Source organism: Vicia villosa, linkage group LG3 (genome assembly GCF_029867415.1).
Source record: "Vicia villosa cultivar HV-30 ecotype Madison, WI linkage group LG3, Vvil1.0, whole genome shotgun sequence".
Classification (NCBI taxonomy): Eukaryota; Viridiplantae; Streptophyta; class Magnoliopsida; order Fabales; family Fabaceae; genus Vicia; species Vicia villosa.
The window spans coordinates 214635797-214652257 of NC_081182.1; positions in this window are offsets into that span (position 1 = coordinate 214635797).

A 16461-nucleotide genomic window follows, 5' to 3' on the forward strand; every position below is an offset into this window, starting at 1 on the left:
GACACATCTTCTCAAAAGATTGTCACTACTTAACTTAAACAAGTGAGGATCGTCCCAAACATAAAAATTAGCATCGTTTAAAAACTTTTTTCTTTGATTCCAAGTTAGATCCTCCGGTATCCAGCCAGATGCTTTATGATTAGCCATATCTGCGAACCAGGGTCTAACTTCTTGTACCATGTACAGTTTTTCATCGGGGAATTCTTCCCTCACCTCTTTTTCATTGTTTGTCACCTCGGTATTCACTAACCGAGACAAATGATCCGCAATCAAATTTTCTGTACCTTTCTTATCTTTCACTTCAAGATCGAATTCTTGAAGCAAAAGAATCCACCGAATAAGCCTCTGTTTTGAATCAGGCTTGGTGAGAAGATATTTGATTGCGGCATGATCAGTATAACACACAACTTTAGAACCAATGAGGTAAGGACGAAACTTTTCCAATGCAAATACAATTGCGAGCAATTCTTTTTCTGTGGTGGCATAGTTAACCTGTGCCCCATTTAAAACTTTGCTCGCATAATGTATAGCATGGAATTGTTTGTTCTTCCTTTGGCCTAAGACCGCACCAACCGCATAGTCACTCGCATCGCACATGAGTTCAAACTCAAGCGACCAATTAGGAGCGACAATTATGGGTGTGGTGGTCAAATTTGCTTTAAGCTCTAGGAAAGCTTTTAGACATGATTCATCAAAATTAAATTCCATACCTTTGTTGAGCAAATTACTCAAAGGCTTTGCGACCTTGGAGAAATCCTTGATGAATCTTCTATAGAACCCAGCATGTCCCAAAAAGCTCCTTATGCCTTTCACATTCACCGGAGGGGGAAGCTTTTCAATAACTTCAATTTTTGCCGGATCGACCTCAAGACCCTTTGAAGAAACCTTGTGGCCAAGAACAATCCCATCCGTCACCATGAAAGTGCATTTCTCCCAGTTGAGAACCAAATTTGTTTCAATGCATCTCGCCATCACCACATCAAGGTTCTTCAAGCACAAGTCAAATGATGACCCGTACACAGAAAAATCATCCATGAACACCTCAATGCTTTTTTCGATCAAATCTGAGAAGATAGCTTGCATGCACCTTTGAAATGTTGCAGGAGCATTACATAGTCCAAATGGCATTCTTCGGTATGCAAAAACGCCAAAAGGACATGTAAAAGCAGTTTTCTCGTGGTCCGCCGGATTCACTGATATTTGATTGTATCCCGAATAACCATCCAAGAAACAATAGAAATTTCTTCCGGCTAACCTCTCTAACATTTGATCCATAAAAGGTAATGGAAAGTGATCTTTTCTTGTTGCTTGGTTCAACCTCCTATAATCAATACACATTCGCCACCCAGTCACCGCTCTCGAAGGAATCAACTCGTTTTTCTCATTTCTCACAACTGTCAATCCACCCTTCTTAGGAACCACATGCACCGGGCTCACCCATTCACTATCGGAGATGGGATAAATCATCCCCGCCTCTAATAACTTCACAACCTCTTTTCTAACAACTTCTTTCATGGTTGGATTCAATCGCCTTTGAGGTTGTGCCACGGGCCGAAAATCATCTTCTAACATAATCTTATGCATACAATAGGCCGGACTAATACCCTTCAAGTCGGATAAAACCCATCCTATTGCTTCTTGATTCTTCGTCAACACTTCCTTCAATCGATGCTCTTCCTTGTTAGACAAACCACTATTAATGATAACCGGCTTAGTAGAATTGTCACCGAGAAACACGTATTTCAAGTGAGATGGTAACACATTCAACTCCACCTTTTGCTCTTCAACTTTAGGTTCATCCTTCAACTCTTCAATTTGAGTTTCAAATGGATTCATCTCCTCACAAGCCTCTAAATTTCTCAAGCAATCTTCAATTTCCTTCTCTTGATCTTTGGTGAGAACTTCGAGAGCTTCCATTAAAGTCTTCTCAAGAGGATTCGACAAGTACATTTGATTCTCCACTTTCATAATAGCCCTTTCGGTAGCATCGATTCTAAAACAATCATCCTCATCATTAGGATGCTTGATGGCTTCAAAGAGATCAAGACATAATTCTTCATCTTGGTACCTTAATTTCATTAAGCCATCATCAATATCGATCATCATTCTGGCCGTCTTCATAAAAGGCCTTCCTAAGATCAATGGAATCTCAGGATCTTCTTCCATGTCTATGACGATAAAATCAACAGGATACCAAAATTTGTCAACCTTGACAAGCAAGTCTTCCGCAACTCCATGAGGATGAGCTGTGGATTTATCTGCTAATGATAACGTCATTCTTGTCGGCTTCAAATCATTGATTCCTAATCTTCTCACCATAGACAATGGGATCAAATTAATGCTAGAACCGGTATCTACCAAACCTTTGCCTATGTGAACATTTCCAATAGACACCGGTAAGGTTACCCGCCCAGGATCATTTGATTTTATCGGAGTAGTGCGTTGAATTAACGCATTACAACAAGAGCTCACCGTTACTACCTCCGGATCCAAGAATCTTCTCTTCTTAGTGATGATGTCTTTGATGAATTTTGCATACATCGGCATTTGCTCTAATGCCTCGGAAAAAGGAACATTGATTTGCAACTTGCTAAAAATGTCCAAGAACCGAGCATAGTGCTTTGCATCTTCTTTCTTTGACGGACCGGGAGGGTAAGGTAATTTCTTCACTTGTATAGAATCATCCACCTTCTTCTTTCCCTTTTCACTCACACTCAATTTTTTTCTCTCTTTTTCTACAACTTTCTCAAGAGTTTCTTTTTCCACTAATTCTTTCTCTTTCTCATTTTCAACTAAATCACCCTCAACATTTTTTTCTACTTCAATCACCCTATCTTTCTCACTCTCAACAATCTCTTCCTCAACTATTTCTCCTACACCCATATCAATATTTCTACCGCTACGAGTTAGAATTGACTTACAATGCTCACGAGGATTTTCTTGTGTAGTAGCCGGAAAAGGACCTTTGTTTTGATTGGCAAGTTGCTTTGACAATTGCCCGACTTGAGTTTCAAGGTTCTTAATTGCGGCATCCGTACTCTTTTGGCTTGCAATTTGCAATTGCATGAATTGGCTAAGAGTGTCCTCGATAGAAAGCTTTGTTTGTTGAGGTTGTTCATTGTAACCGCCTTGATAAGGATTTTGACGATTCGATGGGCCCGCTTCCGGCCTCCATCCTTGTTGATAACCTTGATTACCTCTTTGTTGGTAACCTTGGTTATTGTTGTAAGGTTGTTGTTGTTGTCTTCCACCATATCCTTGATTAGGATTAGACACATAATTCACCTCTTCATCCGGTGGAGGACAAAAACCAGTTTGATGGTCACCCCTACACAATTCACAACACATCACATGTTGATTTTTAGAAGGGCTCCCATTTATCTCTTTGATTTGTTGAGGGAGTTTTGACATTTGTTGAGTGAGCAATTCTACTTGTTGAGTCAATAACTTGTTTTGAGCAAGTATTGCATCACTAGTATTCAATTCAAGAACTCCCCGGCAACGGCGCCATTTTGTTGAAAGAGTATTGTGGTGTACTTTTCGATATTATCGTCTCCACAGGGATTATTGCGATATCACCGCCGTTCTATAGCCTATTTTGTCTTGAGTTAATGTTACTTTAGTTTTAGGTTTGCAAAAGATCATTCAATTCTTTTAGTAGCAAAGAGTAAATTAATGAAAGTTCTAAGTTAAAGAATATGTATCAAGATTCGATTTCATCGACCTAAATTTGTATGTCTCCTTATAAATAGATGCTTATGAACTTGCTAACGATCAATATAATTACGTATCGACACCTATATCGTCCGTGTCCGCAACGATATAGTTAGATTTACCGTAGTGTTTAACCGACGATTTCTCCACCGTTTAAACAATACAAATAACGTTTTAAGGACCGATACTTAGTAAACATCAAACTCTAAATCCATGTCTGCAACTTATAGTTTGAAAGATGATTAGTTAAGTCTAGATACAAACATTGATGTCTCAAACATTTATACCAAAGGAAAAGCTTTAATAACAAACTAAACCATCTATATTGATCATCACTTGTTCATACACATATATTCACAAGAAAAACATACAAAAGGCTAGGAAGATTACATCTTATCTTGATACAAAAGTGGTTTAGCTATCCATGAGAATGGTAGCTTGCACAAGAAGGTAAGGATGAAGATTAACAAGCATCCAATGGCGATTAATCGACGATCAAGGCTTCCAATCTTCAACTCTATATTTGCTACAGTGTATTTTGCTCTTGTTTCTCTCTAAAATATCTCCAACCTCCTTTCAAAGTGATCTGGCCCATAAACAAATAAACAAAGTTTCGCAGACCGCGCTTAGCGCGGTGCAGCCCGCTAAGCGCGCTATCAATAATTGCTCAAACCGCCCAACCGCGCTAAGCGGGCTCCAGACCTCGCTTAGCGCGGAACTCTCTGCCAGAACTTCCTTCTTTTCTTCAAAAGCGCGCTTAGCGGGCTCAACCCCGCTTAGCGCGCTACCTCTTTTCAGCAATCCTAGGCTTTGGTCTTGGAACATCTTCAAAGTGCTTTTTTCCATGGTCCCAGCTTCCAATTATCTATAAAAACTACAAAATCCAACATAGATTGCAAAGATAAGAACTATTCAACAATAATATAAATATAAGAATAAATATATACCAAATGACAATAAAATACTACTATTAACCACAAAAAGACTTGAGAGTTACCAAAAATTACCTAAGATATTTACACAAATTGGTAACTAACACAAATTGGCGCCATTTTGTTGAAAGAGTATTGTGGTGTACTTTTCGATATTATCGTCTCCACAGGGATTATTGCGATATCACCGCCGTTCTATAGCCTATTTTGTCTTGAGTTAATGTTACTTTAGTTTTAGGTTTGCAAAAGATCATTCAATTCTTTTAGTAGCAAAGAGTAAATTAATGAAAGTTCTAAGTTAAAGAATATGTATCAAGATTTGATTTCATCGACCTAAATTTGTATGTCTCCTTATAAATAGATGCTTATGAACTTGCTAACGATCAATATAATTACGTATCGACACCTATATCGTCCGTGTCCGCAACGATATAGTTAGATTTACCGTAGTGTTTAACCGACGATTTCTCCACCGTTTAAACAATACAAATAACGTTTTAAGGACCGATACTTAGTAAACATCAAACTCTAAATCCATGTCTGCAACTTATAGTTTGAAAGATGATTAGTTAAGTCTAGATACAAACATTGATGTCTCAAACATTTATACCAAAGGAAAAGCTTTAATAACAAACTAAACCATCTATATTGATCATCACTTGTTCATACACATATATTCACAAGAAAAACATACAAAAGGCTAGGAAGATTACATCTTATCTTGATACAAAAGTGGTTTAGCTATCCATGAGAATGGTAGCTTGCACAAGAAGGTAAGGATGAAGATTAACAAGCATCCAATGGCGATTAATCGACGATCAAGGCTTCCAATCTTCAACTCTATATTTGCTACAGTGTATTTTGCTCTTGTTTCTCTCTAAAATATCTCCAACCTTTCAAAGTGATCTGGCCCATAAACAAATAAACAAAGTTTCGCAGACCGCGCTTAGCGCGGTGCAGCCCGCTAAGCGCGCTATCAATAATTGCTCAAACCGCCCAACCGCGCTAAGCGGGCTCCAGACCTCGCTTAGCGCGGAACTCTCTGCCAGAACTTCCTTCTTTTCTTCAAAAGCGCGCTTAGCGGGCTCAACCCCGCTTAGCGCGCTACCTCTTCATCCGGTGGAGGACAAAAACCAGTTTGATGGTCACCCCTACACAATTCACAACACATCACATGTTGATTTTTAGAAGGGCTCCCATTTATCTCTTTGATTTGTTGAGGGAGTTTTGACATTTGTTGAGTGAGCAATTCTACTTGTTGAGTCAATAACTTGTTTTGAGCAAGTATTGCATCACTAGTATTCAATTCAAGAACTCCCGGTTTTCTTTGCAATGCACTACGATTGTGTTGCCCTTGATGATCATTCAAAGCCATTCTATCAATGATAGCAATCGCTTCTGCAGCAGTTTTTGACATCAACGAACCACCCGCGGTAGCATCTAAAAGAGTTTTTGGTTGAGGTTGGAGTCCATTTCTAAAGATATGGATTTGAGACAACTCATCAAACCCATGACCTTTGCACTTTCTAACCATGGACTTGAACCTCTCCCATGCTTCATTGAGAGATTCATTCGAACCTTGAGAGAACACCGCAATAGAAGTTTTCGCTTCCATGAACCTATTGTGAGGAAAGAACCGATCCAAGAACTTCTCTTCTAACTCGTTCCAATTTGTCATGACATTATTAGGTTGATCAAGGTACCATTCCTTAGCTTTTCCAATTAAGGAATGAGGAAAAAGTCTCCTGAACACCTGTTCTTCTTGGTCTTCCGGAGCACCAATTGTTCCGGCAATCTCGTAGAACTTTGTTAGATGAGTAAATGGATCCTCGTGATCTGCCCCTGTGAACGGATTTTGGTATAATAATTGAAGTAACCCCGTCTTCATTTCGGAGTTTCTTCCATTGGCCTGATCACGAGCAAATTGTGCATTGAGACGAGGGCTGTTAACACATGGCCCTCGAGGTGGTGGATCCGCAGCCATTTCTTCCTCAACCAAGTTTTCAACAGGAGTTGAAGAAGAAGATGCCTCTTGTTGCTGTCTTCTTTCCCTAGCTAGTTGTCTCCTCCTACGAGTTTTGCTATTCTCTCTACGAGCAGTCCTCTCAATCTCAGGATCAAAAAGGAGTTGATCTGCAGGTACACGTCCTCGCATAAACTGTAATCTGAAAAACTAACCAAGCAAATTAACAAACACAAGGAAAATAAATTTAGAAACAAGATATTAATTATAAGACTCAATACAAAACCAACTATTGCAATGCTTGCAATATCTAAACAACAATCCCCGGCAACGGCGCCATTTTGTTGAAAGAGTATTGTGGTGTACTTTTCGATATTATCGTCTCCACAGGGATTATTGCGATATCACCGCCGTTCTATAGCCTATTTTGTCTTGAGTTAATGTTACTTTAGTTTTAGGTTTGCAAAAGATCATTCAATTCTTTTAGTAGCAAAGAGTAAATTAATGAAAGTTCTAAGTTAAAGAATATGTATCAAGATTCGATTTCATCGACCTAAATTTGTATGTCTCCTTATAAATAGATGCTTATGAACTTGCTAACGATCAATATAATTACGTATCGACACCTATATCGTCCGTGTCCGCAACGATATAGTTAGATTTACCGTAGTGTTTAACCGACGATTTCTCCACCGTTTAAACAATACAAATAACGTTTTAAGGACCGATACTTAGTAAACATCAAACTCTAAATCCATGTCTGCAACTTATAGTTTGAAAGATGATTAGTTAAGTCTAGATACAAACATTGATGTCTCAAACATTTATACCAAAGGAAAAGCTTTAATAACAAACTAAACCATCTATATTGATCATCACTTGTTCATACACATATATTCACAAGAAAAACATACAAAAGGCTAGGAAGATTACATCTTATCTTGATACAAAAGTGGTTTAGCTATCCATGAGAATGGTAGCTTGCACAAGAAGGTAAGGATGAAGATTAACAAGCATCCAATGGCGATTAATCGACGATCAAGGCTTCCAATCTTCAACTCTATATTTGCTACAGTGTATTTTGCTCTTGTTTCTCTCTAAAATATCTCCAACCTCCTTTCAAAGTGATCTGGCCCATAAACAAATAAACAAAGTTTCGCAGACCGCGCTTAGCGCGGTGCAGCCCGCTAAGCGCGCTATCAATAATTGCTCAAACCGCCCAACCGCGCTAAGCGGGCTCCAGACCTCGCTTAGCGCGGAACTCTCTGCCAGAACTTCCTTCTTTTCTTCAAAAGCGCGCTTAGCGGGCTCAACCCCGCTTAGCGCGCTACCTCTTTTCAGCAATCCTAGGCTTTGGTCTTGGAACATCTTCAAAGTGCTTTTTTCCATGGTCCCAGCTTCCAATTATCTATAAAAACTACAAAATCCAACATAGATTGCAAAGATAAGAACTATTCAACAATAATATAAATATAAGAATAAATATATACCAAATGACAATAAAATACTACTATTAACCACAAAAAGACTTGAGAGTTACCAAAAATTACCTAAGATATTTACACAAATTGGTAACTAACACACATTTTTCTAAACATTCAATTGTTATTTTTTTACGGGTATCGAACATTTTTCTATATATCCAATTATTATTTTTTCACGGGTACTAGACATTTTTCTAAACAGTCAATTATTATTTTTTAACGGATACCGGACATTTTTCTATACATTCAATTATTTTTTTCACGAGTACCATACATTTTTTTAAATATTCAATTATTATTTTTTTACGGGTACCAGACATTTTTCTAAACACTCAATTATTATTTTTCACAAGCATCGGAATTTTTTCTATGCATTCAATTATTATTTTTCACAAGTAACATACATTTTTCTATACATTCAATTATTATTTTTCACGGGTACCAAACATTTTTTTATACATTCAATTATTATTTTTTCACAAGTATCAAATATTTTTCTAATAAAAAACATACATTTGAAACAAATGTGCGCCCCATACCAGAACCCGTGCGAAGGCACGGGTTTGTTACTAGTTCTTTCCTCACAACAAATTCATGGAAGTTAAGACAACCATCATGGTATTTTTCCAAGGCGCAACGGAAACTCTACGGAGGAGTGGAAAAGATATAAGCCCATGTTGTGACAATGTCCAAACCATGGTTTTGACGAACCCACACAATACACATCTTTAGAATTGAACTCCAATAGCAACCGAAGTTGTTATTATATATGATATCGCTAGGGATTCTCTCATGTCCAAAAGTGTGGAAGATGCAACAAGAGAATGACGCCTAATGATCATTAAGGACAACACAACAAAAATCCTTCCTAAAGGAAGAATGGTATCATATGACTAAACACTAATGTTGTTATTCTTGCTCAAAATAATATATTGATCCAAATAATTAATAAACTGACCAAACAACTGTTAAAATTGCCCCAACAACTGAAAGAGATGCATGAAGTACCTCAAACATACCCTACATATTATATAGTGAACTCTGAAGCAAGGACCTTTGAGTCGAGTTTCGCCATCTTACAGATAAGGAAGTAAACTACGTAGGGAAACAAAGGCCTATGCAATATCAGAACAACAATTTCTAACAAAACAATAATTTTAATCAAAGATGGAGATTCAAGGTTGGAGGGAAAAAATTTGAATGGTTGCGTCTATATTTTGATATGTGTCTGGTATTTTTAAAAAATTTAAAAAACAACATAATTTTATATGCTAATGCATTATATTATTTTTTAAACTTTTTTAAAATATTAAACATATTTTAAAATATATACGTAGTCCTCCAAAAAAAGCTTTCCTCCAAAACTCTTACAAATTCAACTCTAAAGACCCTAAAAATATGAATAATAGACATTGAAAGCTTACAATTTCACCTAATAGGTTTTTTAATAGAAGGCTCAACTAATCTATTTCCTTTTAACGAGACTCTTGACTATTAATTCATTTTTTTTTTTGTGCTATAATCTATTAATTCATTTTCTTTTGGCTGAAGGGCTTACTAGATCAGTTAAATACACTAAAATATGAATTTAGTGCACTATATGACAATTTACATGTAAACATTAATTAGGAGGGACTATAGCGACTGGAGTTAATCTTGAAACATCATGAATTAAGTAGAAATATCACCGTTCTGTAAAAAAAAAAAAAATATATATATCACGCTATATATAACAACAAGTCTTATTTTATTAACTGTATGGATTAATTTTATCTTAATATTCAAGTCAGAACCATACTTCTATCCAAAACGTTAATATTAAAAAATTTAAAATAATTTCTCTTATATTTTTCCAGTTCTTCATTTACTTTTAGTTTTTCTATTTGGTCTAATTTTCTTACCGAATAATTTATAAGTCTTTTCTCTATAGGCTCAAATCACATAAGTTAATTTTATATACTTTTATATACATTTTTCCATCGTTGTTTCTAATATTGTCATTTCTAATCTTATATTGTCTGATATAAACACATCCAACACAACATTTTCATTTCTGCTACACTTATTTTGTTCTTATGTTAATTCTTAATCGCCCAACATTCTATCTTCTACAACATCACAGGTCTTATGACAATCTGCTAAAATTCTCCTTCAACTTTATTGGTACTTTTGTGTCACATAAAGTCCCTAAAACTCTCCTCTATTTCAACCGGTATCACCCATCTTAAATTCGGTGATTTACACGTGAGAAGCTATGGTCTCCATTTTATTTCAAATGTATTGTGGTTTATAATTTTGCATTTTAAATATATCTATGTAAATATTACAAATTAAATCAATTAATTTATTATTTATCAACCATCAAACTAGCTTATAAATTCTTCTGAGAGAAGTCAACTTTTTTGTTATTGCTTTTTCCATACCAAACATAGTTTTAAGCTCTATTTGATTAAGAAGAAATTGTGAGCCGATAATCTAATTTATACCAAATAAACTTGTAACTAATAAGAACACTAACGACATCTTAAAGCAACGGATTGAAGGCATTAGAAACTTTGAATCGAATTTTGCAATCTTAAAGATAAAGAAGTAAACTATGTAGGGAACCAAAGACCTATGCAATATCAGAACAACACTTTCTCACAAAACAATAATTTTAATCAAAGATGGAGATTCAAGATTGGAGGGAAAGATTTTGGATGGCTGCGTCTATATTTTGATATATGTTTGGTATTTTAAAAAATAAAAAAATAATAATTTTATATGCTAATGCATTATATTATTTTTTAAACTTTTTTAAAATATTAAACATAAAATATATACGTAGTCCTCCAAAAAAAAAATTTCCTCCAAAACTCTTACAAATTTAACTCTCAAAGACCCTAAAAATATGAATAATAGGCATTGAAAGCTTACAATTTCACCTAATAGGTTTTTCAATAGAAGGCTCAACTAACCTATTTCCTTTTAACAAGAGTTAATCTTGACTATTAGGGACTATAGGGACTAGAGTTTATCTTGAAACATCATGAATTAAGTAGAAATATCACAGCTATATATAACAACAAGTCTGGTTATATTAAGTATATGGATCAACTTTATCTTAATCTTCAATTCAGGACCATGTTTCTGTCCAAAACACTAATATTAAGATTTTTTTAAAATAATTTATCTTATATTTTTCAAGGTCTTCATTTACCTTTAGTTTCTCCGTTTGGTCTAATCTCCTTACCGCATAATTTATAAGTCTTTTCTCTATATGCTCAAATTACATAAGTCTATTTTCTATTTTTTTATGATAGTCGTTTCCCTATCGCTGTCTCTAATATTGTCATTTCTAATCTTATACTGTCTATTATAAACACACATCCAACACAACATTTTCATCTCTGCTACACTTATTTTGTTCTTATGTTAATTCTTAATTGCCAACATTCTATCTTGTACAACATCACAGGTCTTATGACAATCTGCTAAAATTTTCTTTCAACTTTATCAGCACTTTTGTGTCACATAAAACCCCTAAAACCCTCCTCTATTTCAACCAGTATCACCCATCTTAAATTCGGTAATATACATCTCTTCTATTTCTCTCTCGTTTTATATTACTGACCTAAAATATTTAAAGTCTGTGACACGTGAGAAGATATGGTCGCCATTTTATTTCAAATGTATTGTGGTTTATAATTTTGCCTTTTAATTATATCTATGTAAATATTACAAATTAAGTCAATTAATTTATTATTATCAACCATCAAACTAGCTTATAAATTCTTCTGCGATAAGTCAACTTATTTGTTATTGCTTTTTTTTATACCAAACATAGTTTTAAGCTCTATTTTATCAAAAAGAAATTGTGAGTCGATAATCTAATTTATACCAAATAAACTTGTAACTAATAAGAACACTAACAACATATTAAAGCAACAAATTGAAGGCAGTAGAAGCTTAGCACAATTCAATTAATCCCAAAGTTTTCTTGTTAGTTGTTACTATAAAAGTTGAAGAAATTATTGATGATGAGCCAATGGCCAATGATGACTATAGGGAGGCTGTGTATGTTATGAAGATGATGGTGATGGTATGGTCAAAAGCCAAGTCCTTTTCCACACTCTCTTATATATAAAGAGGACCCTCTCAATCAATTTGAAAGTCATATTCTAAATTTCATGTATTAAATTAAATATAATTAATATATATGTGCTGTGTAACTTTTCTATTATTAGTGTAGTTATAAAAATAAATGAAGAATGATATTTTTTTCTCCGATTCGACTCTTATACTTTTTTGAGGTTTGTATGTTGTGGTCCAGTTTGCACAGACACAAGACCGACCTTGTATATAAATCATTAGATACTTTAGGATCTAATATACTCCCTCCAACCTGAATTATAAGCAAATATTCTCTTTTTAGGTTCATTGAGTAATGAATGAATGCGATCTACAAAAAAGACCCGATACATTTAATATTCAATGAACCTAAAAAAAAATATTTGCTTATAATAATGATCAGAGGGAGTAGTCACTACAGTTAATTATATATAAACTATTAGACATGTTGATCAATACATCATATTGATCAATACATCATATTCATTAATAATAGAGAAAATTATACTCACCTCTGTTGAGGTATGTTAAAATAACGTTAGTATCTGTAGTTGGAAAATATGCAGTAATTTCTCCTAAGTTGAGATATACCAACGAAAGTTTTTAGTTATAGACCAAAAATCGTAGGTAAATAAATATGTAGGAACCACCCTTATATTTATATATACCAATGAGATTTTTTTAGTGGCAGGCAGAAAATCATAGATAAATGTCATATATATCTACAGTTTTTTGTTGTTTCTAAAAATTAGAGTGGGGTGTCATTGTTATTTAAATAGATCTCAGAGGAGGTTAGTGCATGTTTTAAAATTAGAGAGGGTGTTAGTGTCATTTTAATAAACCTCAAGAGACGTTAGTGTATATTTTAAAATTAGAGGAGGTATCAGTGCTATTTTAATTGAACTCAATGGAGGTCAGTGTGATCTACTCTTAATAATAAATACAAAGTGAAAAGAGATAGAGTCAACTGACTTCAAGGAATTCAAATCCCTTATCTTGTCAATTAAGGTTGCAAAAGTGTGTAGATTTATTTACTATTGAGACTGAGTATATTGCAACAACTGAAAAGTCTTGAGAACTTTTGTGAATGAATAAATTCATACTAGAGCTAGATGTTAAGTAGAAAAAAATTGTAAATCTAGTTCTCAAAAGTTCTAGAAAGGTGTTAGCTTATCTAGTTTAATACGATTTTTTTCACCTAGCAGTTATAATATAGAATCGTAAATCTAGATTCGGTTGTGATTCGACTTTAGAATTGCAAGAAAATCTTACACCTAAAAAATAATCAATTGAATTACTTCAAATTAAATAAAGAAGGGAGTTCAACCTTTGAAAAGATTAGATGGATATGCAACAAAATCTGAATTTGTTGTTCTCAAAGAATAACAGTGAAGATGATAAATCTGGATTTCTTGTAATCAATGTATTTTAATATTTTATATAAACAATGTAATATTTTGAAGAAAAAAAAAGCTTATATAGCTCGATTTTCTATTGAAACCGAGGGGTAAACATATTTTACCTCAGTTTTGAAAAACTGAGGGGATAATTTAGCATGATTATTGGGGGTATTGATCATCGTCCTTAAACAAATCTTCATCGTCCATTTGATGAGTATCAACGCTCAAGACACTTCCATTAGTGATTCGCGTGAAACATAAGAAACTTTCATTATAAAAGTATGCTGAATATAAAAAATTGATGATAAAACAACATAAAACTCTTGAAATTATCTATATCTATCACTTTAAAGTTTGCAATGACATTTGCCATGAAACGCCCTTTATTACCTCGCTTCTGTAGGTGACGTTAAATGCATCTTGCGTCCGAGGTCAAAAGTGTTTTTTTTCTAGTAGTGTATTTTTAGTGTGGTTTTGCTGCTAAACTATGCTTCCATTTTTGTGGTTCTTTCTCTTCTTTTATATACATTTTGGATGGAAGCATGTTGCTATCTCTCATTTAAAAAAGAAGGATGTAATATAACTACATATAAGGAAAAACATAACTACTTCACATTAACTGCAAGTGATTCTTTTGAGACTTGCATACGTTTTTTAATTTTTTGTGTATTTATTGAAACCACCATGATATCTATTAAAACTTTTGAAACTCTTAATATGAACTAAATGCATTTTACTATTAAATTTTTCTAGGGCATATTGTATGGTGTGCAAGATTTGAAGCCAACTTAATAAAAGTTGTACTAGAGATATCATACATTTTTAACAACTATACCATTAATTTGTTTAAATAGTCGAATCATGGTTTAAATTTTAGAGAATCAAAAGATTTGAAGCAATTCATTTTTTTTGAAATGTGTTAAAAGTATTGCAGGGTGAAAAAAACAAACAACTCTAACAATCTAATAAATGAGAATAACATAGAAATTTTAACAAATTTCAAATTTACTCAACTATTAATTAATAATGATCCATGAAATAACTACTAATATTTTCTAGATTTAAAAATTTGAAACAGAAAAAATGTTATTATATGACTATATTAATAATCAATTTAAAAAAATGAAACTTCATATCCCTTGAAGTTAAAAACAAGGTGATATCAAACTCTTAACATAAACTTTAGGCTCAATCAAACAATTGATCATTTGAATCTTAGAATCTTAAAAATACTATTATTGATATCGAAAACAACCACATTCTTTCTCAACAATTCTGTATATACCAAAAACACTTGGTCATCATCAGAAATACATATTGCATTCATAGAGGAAAAACATGAACGAAAAGGAACTCGGCACAATTTAGACCATGACTCTTCATTTATGAACTGCTTCATTTGCCAAACATCAAAAAAATCACGTGAACGGGCTAATATACACAAACAGCCCCTCAACACACTCAAATTCACTCTAACCACATTTTCAATTCCATAATTAGGCTGCATAAGATTTTAACTTTTAATAAAGAGATGTTGGTGTTTAATAATATAAATGTATTATACCACAAAATTTTAATATAGTGCTCTTCAGACTTCACTTCCTTTAGAAAATGGAGAGAATCCCAATTTGTTGATGTTTTGACATTTTAAAATTGAGGTTAAAAACAAAGTGTGACAAATGTTAAAAATTATAGTAAAAAATATTGAAATAAATAATAATTTTATATTATGAAATTATTTAACTATAATTAAACATATATGTTAAGAAACTTGGTTTGACCTAACTCATCCATACAAAATTGGTTTGTAAGGTGAGGATTACCCTAACTTATTAGGACATATTTAAGCCATATATTGTCTGATGTGAGACTCTTAACACACTCCCTCACGCCTAGGAATAGACAACTGGAGCGTGAAAATAAATGGTGGGTGGCCCGATAACGCAAACAATAGAAAGTGACCCACTGAATCTTACATGTTCAGTCTATATATTGTCCGATGTAGAACTCTTAACACACCCCCTCACGTCCAGGACTAGACAACTGGAGCATGGAAATAAATGGTGGGTAACCCGATAGCGGAAACCATAGAAAGTGACCCACCGGACCTTAAACGAGATTCTGACATCATGTTAAGAAATATGTTTTGGCCTAACTCATCCCTACAAAACCAGCTTGTAGGATGAGGATTGTTCCTACTTATAAGAACATGTTCATGCCATATATTATCCTATGTGAAACTCTTAACACACCCCATCACGCCTAGGACTATGCTCACCCTCGCCTAAGGATCCTTTGTCCAATAGGAGCTTTTACATTGGCTATCCTAATTTTAGATTTGTAAATCTCTATAGAGGCTCTAGTCTTGGTACTCCTCCCACTTTTTTGGTTCTTCTCTTCTTTTTTAAACATTTTGGATGGTAGCAAGTTGTTATCTCTCATATAAAAAAATAAGGATATAGCATAATTGCATATAGGGGAAAAAAACATAATGGGTTCACATTAATTCCGAGTGGTTGTTTTTAGACTTGCATGCGTTTTTCAATTTTTTGTGTGTTTATTAGAACTTTTGAAACTCTTGTTATATACTAAATTCATTTTACGATTTGATTTTTCTAGGTCATAATGTATGGTGTGCAAAATTTGAAGCAAACTTAATAAAATTTGTACAACATATAGCAGATATTTTAACAAGTATACCATTAATTTTTTTTAATAGCTAAATCATGATTTTAATTTTAGAGAATTAAAATATTTAATGCAATTTATTTCTGTGAACTATGTAAAAAGTATTGCAGGGTGAAAAAACAAACAACTCCAACCATCTAATAAATGAGAATAACATAGAAAATTTAACA